The following is an 8,798-nucleotide window of genomic DNA, read 5'->3' on the forward strand; positions in this document are numbered from 1 at the left end:
TGTTCCTATCCCAAAGAAAGGCGACCCAACAGAGTGTGGAAACTATAGAACAATCTCACTGATTTCACATGCAAGCAAGATTTTACTGAAGATTATCCAATAACGACTGGAACAGCACATCAGCAGAGAACTACCAAAAGTCCAGGCTGGGTTTAGAAGGGGTCGTGGTACTAGGGATATTGTAGCTGATGTTAGATGAATCTTAGCTGAAAGCAGAGAATTCCAGAGGAATGTCTATCTGTGTTTCATTGACTATGCAAAGGCATTTGACTGTGTGGTTTCACATTAGCATGATTAAATGTTCTGGGATTCCCATTCTTCTCAGAGTCAGCCACAGTTTCTTATGATCCGTGCAGTCAAATGCCTTTTCATAATCAATGAAACACAGATAGACATTCTTCTGGAATTCTCTGCTTTCAGCTAAGATCCATCTAAAATCCGCTACAATATCCCAAGTACCACGACCCCTTCTAAACCCAGCCTGGACTTCTGGCAGTTCTCTGTTGATGTACTGTTCCAGTCTTTTTTGGATAATCTTCAGTAGAATCTTGCTTGCATGTGAAATCAATGATACTGTTCTGTAGTTTCCATACTCAGTTGGGTCGCCCTTCTTTGGGATGGGAACAAATATAGACCTCTTCCAGTCTGTTGGCCAAATAGTTGTTCTCCAGGTTTCTCGGCACAACTTGGTGAGCACATCCACGGCAGCAACTGTTAGCTGAAATATGTCAATTGGTATACAATCTATTCTGGGGGCCTTACTTTTTGTTATTTCTTTCAAAGCAGCTTGAACTTTTGCCACCATCACCGTAGGCTCTGGCTCAAATGCTATTTCATTAAATGCTTCTGTATCTGCCAATTCCTTTTGGTACAATGACTCCGTATATTCCTTCCATCTTCTTTTGATAACCTCCTGGATCATTTAACATTCTGCCTAAAGGATCCTTGATTGTAGCACCTTGCCTTTCTAGTACTAAATTGATGTTAGTGCTTTTAATTCATCTGGACACATATGCAGAGATACATGAGTTTGAGGAGCAGTAATTTATACTTCATAAATTTTCTGTTTGCTCCAGAAATGATAGTCAAAATTATTCTTTTACAAGAGTCTAACACAAAGACATTAAGTGATTTGTGTAAGTCCAGTCAATTCCCCTAAACTATGTCTCTTGGTGAGAAGAAATGATGATCATTGGATAATCATTAGTTATGAAACTTCCTTTGTTCAAGTGGTGTAAGTTGCATGCACTGAATTTATAAGTTGCATTCACAGCACGGGAGATTTTTTAGTTAGAAGTGTAATTTTCATTCCTAGTCGCCAACAGTAGTTCCTCCTCTTTCTTATTTTAGTTGTTCCAATAAAGGCAAAAGTCACAACAATGAGGTACAGAAATCTGGTAGACTTTCCTGAGCAATAGGCATTCATTGGGATGACCACTCATTTCCGAGCCTCCCTTGGCAGAGTCTGGGTTCATTCACAACAGGTTGTGTGAGCTATTCTCTTTCTAGTTGTGAAGATGGTCATTCAGGCCTTGGTAATCAATTTCTGTTCATACATGCTCGTGAGAAACTTTCATACAGAAATGTTCATTTTTTTTTCAAAGAATGACAAATATTTCTGGACCAAATCTACATAGACCATATACTGAATTATGTTCTAAAATCCACCTGCCACTGTGAAACAGCCTCTCTTCTCCTCTGCTGCCTCCAAATTACCTCTCAGACTTCTCTGGGAGCTAAAACTGCTGAGTCTCAAATCACTGTCAATAAGAGATATACAAATCAAAACCACAATGAAACACCATCTCACTCCAATAGCAGTGGCAAAGTTTAACAGGACAGTAAGTAATAAATGTTTGAAAGGATGTGGAGCGATAGGAACTCTCATACATTGTTGATGGGATTGTAAAATAGTACAACCATTCTGGAAGGCAGTTTGGCATTTACTAAAAAAGCTGAACGTAGAAATTCCACATGACCCAGCTATTCCACTGCTTGGAATATACCCCAAGAAAATGAGAACTGAGGCACAAACAGAGATTCCTGCAACAATGTTCATAATAACGTAATTCACAAGAACATAGAAACAGCCCAAATGTCCAACTAGAATCAAATGGATTGAGAAATTGTGGTACATTCACATGATGGACTATTGCACAGCATGTAGCAGCAAATATTTTGAAAATTACTACCTAACTGGGGAGGAACTGGAAAGCATTATGCTAAGTGAACTCAGTCCCATAAGGACAAATACTGTATAAGACCGTTACTGTAGTAATAGAAAGGTAACTAGTAAAAAATTAAATTAAAAAGAAATAAAAAAGAACAAAATCTGCTGAGATTCATCACTAATGTTTTTTATACATTAATTCATTATTTTATATTATGGTTAAGCTTTATGTAACTATCTAATTATATCATTAATACCAAATGCAAACAAAACCTGCTGAAGATTATTCAAAAATCATTGGAACAGTACATGGACAGAGAACTACCCAGAAATACAAGGGGGGTTTAGAAGAGGCTGTGGCAGTAGGGATATCATCACCAATGTCAGATGGAACTTGGCTGAAAGCAGGGTATACCAGAGGAATGTCTATTTGTGTTTCATTGACTATGCAAAGACATTTGTCACTAATTGTGGCTATCCTTGAGAAGAATGAATCCTAGATTGTGCTCATGTGAAACCTATACTTGGAACAGGAGAACTCACAGAACTTTTAGTTCTGCCAAGAGAACTAATAGGTCTGTCCTGGAGAGAATGAAGCCAAGGTGTTCTTTGGAGGCAAGGATTTTGAAACTTTGTCTTGCATACTTTGGGCGTGTTGCCAGCAGAGGTCAGTCCTTGTAGAAGGACATCATGCTTGGAAGGATGGAGGGACAGCACAGGAGAGGAAGACTCCAGGTTAGACGGGTTGATACAGTAACTGGGGTAATGAGGGTAGGTGTGTCAGAAACGTGAGATTGGTCCAGGGTTCAGAGCGATTGTGCATAACGTTTCTATGAGTCATGGTTGACTCGAGGGCACATTAACAACAACAGACATAGACATAATTGTCAGTCACTAATTGTCATTCTCTTATAAAGCAAATTGTTTACAACGATATACTTTTTAGAGGTATCTCTGCTTCCTTCAGAAACAAGTGTTTAAAGGTATCCTGAGAACAGCTTGGTTTATTCGTTTTAATGGCAATTACTATAATAACCTTGATTTTGATTGGCTTTTTCAATGACCTTTGGATCGATGCAAAAAATATGTTCAATTAAAAAATTACCAATCATATATTGGCTGACAAAATTTAATATAACTTGGACTAGTTAGAACAGAGAGGCTGACAGAGGAGAAGCAGACAATTATGCACTGCCAAGAAGGGTCTGCCATTAGTAGGGATTCACTTCGACATAAAAGAAAACTGAAATTTTTAAGGATTCCATTTGACCAGAATCCACAATCAATACTCATGATAGCAATAGTCAAGAAATCAAAACACATATTTCACTGAGAAAATCTGTTCTTAAGGATCACTTATACTTGGACCAAGAAGCAGTCATCAGAACACAGCAGGGAAACACTGTATCGTTCAAAATTGGGAAAGGTGTACGCCAGGGATGTGTCCAATCTCCATACCTTTTCAACCTGTATGCAAAGCAGATTATTCGAGAGGCCGGGCTCTATGAGGAGAAGTGTGGCATCAGGATTGGTGGAAGATCTATTAACAATCTGTGTTATGCAGATGGCACAACCCTGCTTGCTGAAACTGAGGAGGACCTAAAATGCTTGCTGCAGAGGGTCAAGGACTACAGCCTTCAGTATGGACTGAAGCTCAATGTCAAGAAGGCAAAGATTCTCACCACTGGACCAATTGGCAGCATCAGGATGGATGGAGAAGAGATTGAGATTGTTCACAGCTTCAGTTTGCTCGGCTCCACGGTCAACACTCTTGGCACCAGCAGCCAGGAAATCAAAAGACATGTTGCGATGGGCAAGTCTTCTGTTAGGGACCTCTCTAAAGTACTCAAGAGCAACAGTGTGTTTCTGGAGACTAAGGTGTGTCTGATACAGGCCATGGTCTTTGCAATCATTTGTTATGCATCAGAGAGTTGGACAATGACTAGGGAGGATAGAAGGAGAATTGATGCCTTTGAGCTGTGGTTCTGGAGAAGAGTATTGAATGTACTATGGACTGCCAAGAAAACAGATTCATCTTGGAGAGGGTTAAACCAGGCTACTCCTTGGAGGCAAGGATTCTGGGCCTTCGTCTGACATACTTTGGACATGTTGTAAGGAGGGACAGGTCCTTGGAGAGGGACATCATGCTTGGTAGGGTGGAGGGACAGCACAAGAGGGGAAGACTCTCTATGAGGTGGATTGATTCAGTGACTGGGATAATTGGGATGGGTCTGCCAGAGGCAGTGCAATTGGCACAGGATAGCGTAGGGTTTAGGGCTGTGAGTTGCAAATGACTCGACGACATATAACAACAACAGGAAGGACCACTTTGAAGCGCTAAGGAACAAGGTTGCCGGTTTAAAAACAAAATGTGCCTGATCCAAGCCAAGGTATTTTTTCCCTTAATATTATTTTAGTGAAAATTTAGAGAGACTTTGGATTTCCATTCATTCATTGTTGCACTTTTCTCCCTGCCTACCCCTTCCCCACTAGGACATTCTTCTCATTGAAACATAAAGGAAAAATTCTTTCATTGTTTTACAATCCCTCCCCCCAGGTCCACTCTATTACACAGACTTCGCTCCAGACTCCTGTCATGACAATAATACTTAATCACATATCACTTTTAAACAGTTTTCTCCATCATCTGTTTCAATGCAGTATACAGTATTCCATCTTTCTCAGTCTCCCCTCAACCCAGATGTCAGTCCTTTTTTACAACAGTGGCACTATACAGTATTTGTCCTTTTGTTACTGAAATATTTCACTCAGCATAATGTCCTCCAGAGTCAACCATTTTGAATAACATTTCATGAGTTCCTTGTTTTTCAATGCAGTGTAGTATTCCATTGTGTGAATATACCACAGCTTCTCTATCCATTCATTTGTTGATGGGCACTTAGGTTGTTTCCAACTCCTTGCTATTGTGAAGAAAGCCGTGATAAACATGGGTGTGCATACATCTGCTTGGGTGGCAGTTCTGGTCTGTTTGGGGTATATTCTGAGTAGTGGAAATTCTGGGTCAAATGGTATCTCTATTTGTAACTTTTTGAGAAAGCGCCATACCACCTTCCACAGTTGTTGCACCATTTTACACTCCCATCAACAGTGAATACGGGTTCCTGTTTCTCCACAACCTCACCAACATTTGTTGCTTTCTGGTCTGTTAAATTTTGCTATTCTTATTGGGGTGAGATGATATCTCATACTTGTTTTGATTTGCATCTCTCTGAGCTAGGGATTTTGAACATTTCTTCATGTGCTTGTTAGCCATCTGAATGTTGTCTTCAGTGAGGTGTCTGTTCATAACCTGTGCCCATTTTTTAATTGGATTATTTACTTTTATCTTGTTGTGGTGCTCAAGTATTTTATAATTTCTAGATAAAAGTCCCTTCTCTGACATGGCAAGCAGAGAATAAGTTACTTTTAAATTTAGAATTAAGTCATTAGGAAGACCATATTCATACCAGGTATATTCCTTGGCCTAGGCCTGATCAAGGCCAGAGGACATCAGTGACATCACAAAGTTTAGGCATCATAAAGGCAGCTCCCTGACCAATGAATGAGAGGACATTAATGAGCATTGGTGTCTTTATCAGCCTTGACTAGCAGGAGACTTGAGCTGAATTCATCAGAGCCAAACGCTGAAATTACCACGAGTGAGCAACATAATCATCATAGCCCCTGCAAGTGTAAGAAGGCATATCTTCTCTCTTCCATAAAAGCAGAAATCCATTTCTCCTTGAGCAAGGTAGAGCAGTTCCTGAGAGAAAAAAAAAGATATGAAACACCTCAATGTTTCAATGCAGACATTTATCACTGCTATTCTCAAGCATTTGATGACTACAATCCTAGAGACGGCCCGTAAAGATGCCTGAAAACACAGGATGTGCATCACTACCAAGCACGTGAGACAAGCAGTAGAGAGCAGTCAAATGCTCAGCCAAGTTTTGGAAAATGTTGTTGTAACGGTTATCTAAGAGATTCCTCCATCACAGAAGAACTGATGAAGCCCTCGAAGCCTAACCCAACCTCCAAAGAGCTGAGAGCTGATAATATACCTTGCTACTACCACAAAAGAAGGAAAATAAACTGTTTACATCCATGAACTTCTGACTCCTCTCATTTTCCATCCTTTGGAGTTTGGAGGGCTCTGAGATATACAACGGGAGGTACCCATTGGTACCTGGAGGGATGGAAAAAGTTTGGGTTGTTTGAATCCATGATTTCAGATAGGAGTGGTTCCTAATGGTGGGAGTGCTGGGAGAGGACCCGGTTGGGCTGAGGGAGGTTGCTGTGACTAGGAGACACTTCTGCCTTGGTCTGCTGAGGTGAAGGACATCTGACGCTAGAATGTTGGTTGGAGATCTCCTTGGTAAAATCAAGTCCTCAAACTGATGGTAAGAATTGGGATGCAGAGAAACAATCTAACTGGGATCTGGAGGCTTTACTCTTAAAAGGATAGAATTATCAGGTGATGACAATGAGGGTAGACGGGGAAAGGGTGGTATAATGGGTTGCATGAACTTCATGGAGTTTCCAAATGCAGATTGAGGTGTGCCTGGGAAGCAAGGAAGGAATGGATGTTACTATTTGTTTGTATCCTACCTCATGTAAAAAAATAATTGAGGGAAGGAGTATTACCTAGTACTGTGATCATTCTTTTGAAATATATCACTCTGTCCCTTTTTGTGGATATAGGCAAATTAAATAATAATAATATATCCCTAGTCTGTCTTAATCAGGGAGCTCCACCAAAACCTGTCCATAATGAGTAACCCATATGCAATTTGCTGATCACACTGGTGGCACAGATTTCAATATCACAGCAACCCCAAGTTATCTCAGCCCAGCCAATGGACAGTCAAGTCTTGTACCACATAGAACAGTGTTCTCCTCAAGCAAAAACAACACCAGAATTCAACTGCTTCATACAGGAGGCTTCAAATTAGGACTCTTAGGAAGGATCCAACTGACTTTTTCCCCCTGCCTTTTTATAAAATTTTTATTTTATACTGATTTCTTTACAAAGTTTGTTTGGTTTTCACACTGGATCTTTCACTTTTATTTTGCACATCCCTCCCTCCAACCATCAAATTGTGCAACCCTATGATTAAGTCCCCGTCCCCCACCCACACTCACTCTTCTGCTCCCCACTTCCCATTTTGCATCCTTGTTCATGTTCTACAATAATGGTCTTATACAGAATTTGTCCTTATGGGACTGACTTAGTTCACTTAGTATAATGCTCTTCATTCCCTCCCACTTTTAATAATTTATAAAATCATTGCTCCTGAATGCTACATAGTATTCCATTGTGTGACTGTCTCAGAATTTCTCAATTCACTCCACTGTGGTTGGGCATTTGGACTGTTTCCATATGCTTGCTATGGTGAATAACGCTGATACGAACATTTGTGTACCAGTCTCTGTTTGTGCCTCAGTTCTCATTTTCTCAGGGTATATTCCAAGCAGTGGGATAGCTGGGTCATATGGAATTTCTATGTTCAGTTTTTTTTTTAGGAAATATCAAATTGCCTTTCAGAGTGGTTGTACCATTTCACAATCTGACCAACAAAATATAAGAGTTCCTATCTTGCTCCTCTCCAACATTTATGACTTGCTGTCCTGTTAAACTTTGCCACTGCTACTGGAATGAGATGGTATCTCATTGTGGTTTTGATTTGCATCTCTCTTATTGCTGGTAATAAAAATCAGTGGAATTTTGCTACAGTAACAAATCTCAGAGATGGAAACCAAGAAACCAATACCATTTACAATAGCCTACCACAAACTGAGATACTTGGGAGTGAACCTAACTAGAGACACAAAAGGCCTATAAAAAACAAAAAAAAAAAACACAAAAAACAAAAACAAACCACAAAAAAACCCTACAGAACATTTTTGTGAGACACAATGAAAGATCTAAATAAATGGAAAAATTTTCCTTGTTCATGGATAGGAAGACTCAATATTGTGAAAATAACAACCCTGTTCAACACAGTCCCAATCCAGATACCAAATTCATTTTTCAAGGAGATTGAAAGGGAAATGGTGACGTTTATTTGGAGAGTAAAGAGACCCCGAATATTCAAAGGACTTTTGAAAAGCAAACATAAAGTGGGAAGCATAGCACTCCCTGACCTCAAAACCTACTGAACAACAGTAGTAATCAAAATATGGTACTGGTACAATATATGGTACTGGTGCACAGACCAGTGGAACAGAATTGAGAACCCAGAAGTGAACCCATCTATCTACAGTCAACTGATATTCGACAAGGAAAAAAAAACCCTATCACATGGAGAAATGACAACCTCTTCCACATATGGTGCTGGCAGAATTAAACTGCTATGTGCAGAAAGATGAAACAGGAATCAATCACATAGCACATCATACACAAAAATCAACTCAACGTGGATCAGGGACCCCAGAATAAAGCACAAATCCATAAAGCTCATAAGAGACAAACACTGGGACCAAGCTTAGAAGGCCTAGTCTACAGTATAAAGGGACTGCCAAATACAGGCAGAAATGTATAATCTGAAGAGGATAAAATAGATTAATGGGATCTTCTAAAGATTTTTTTTTCTATAATTATATTTTATTAATTTTCATAAACATTTAC

This window comes from Elephantulus edwardii, unplaced genomic scaffold (assembly GCF_000299155.1).
Source record: "Elephantulus edwardii isolate Elephantulus edwardi_28Jun2011 unplaced genomic scaffold, EleEdw1.0 scaffold00016, whole genome shotgun sequence".
In the NCBI taxonomy this organism is placed as follows: domain Eukaryota; kingdom Metazoa; phylum Chordata; class Mammalia; order Macroscelidea; family Macroscelididae; genus Elephantulus; species Elephantulus edwardii.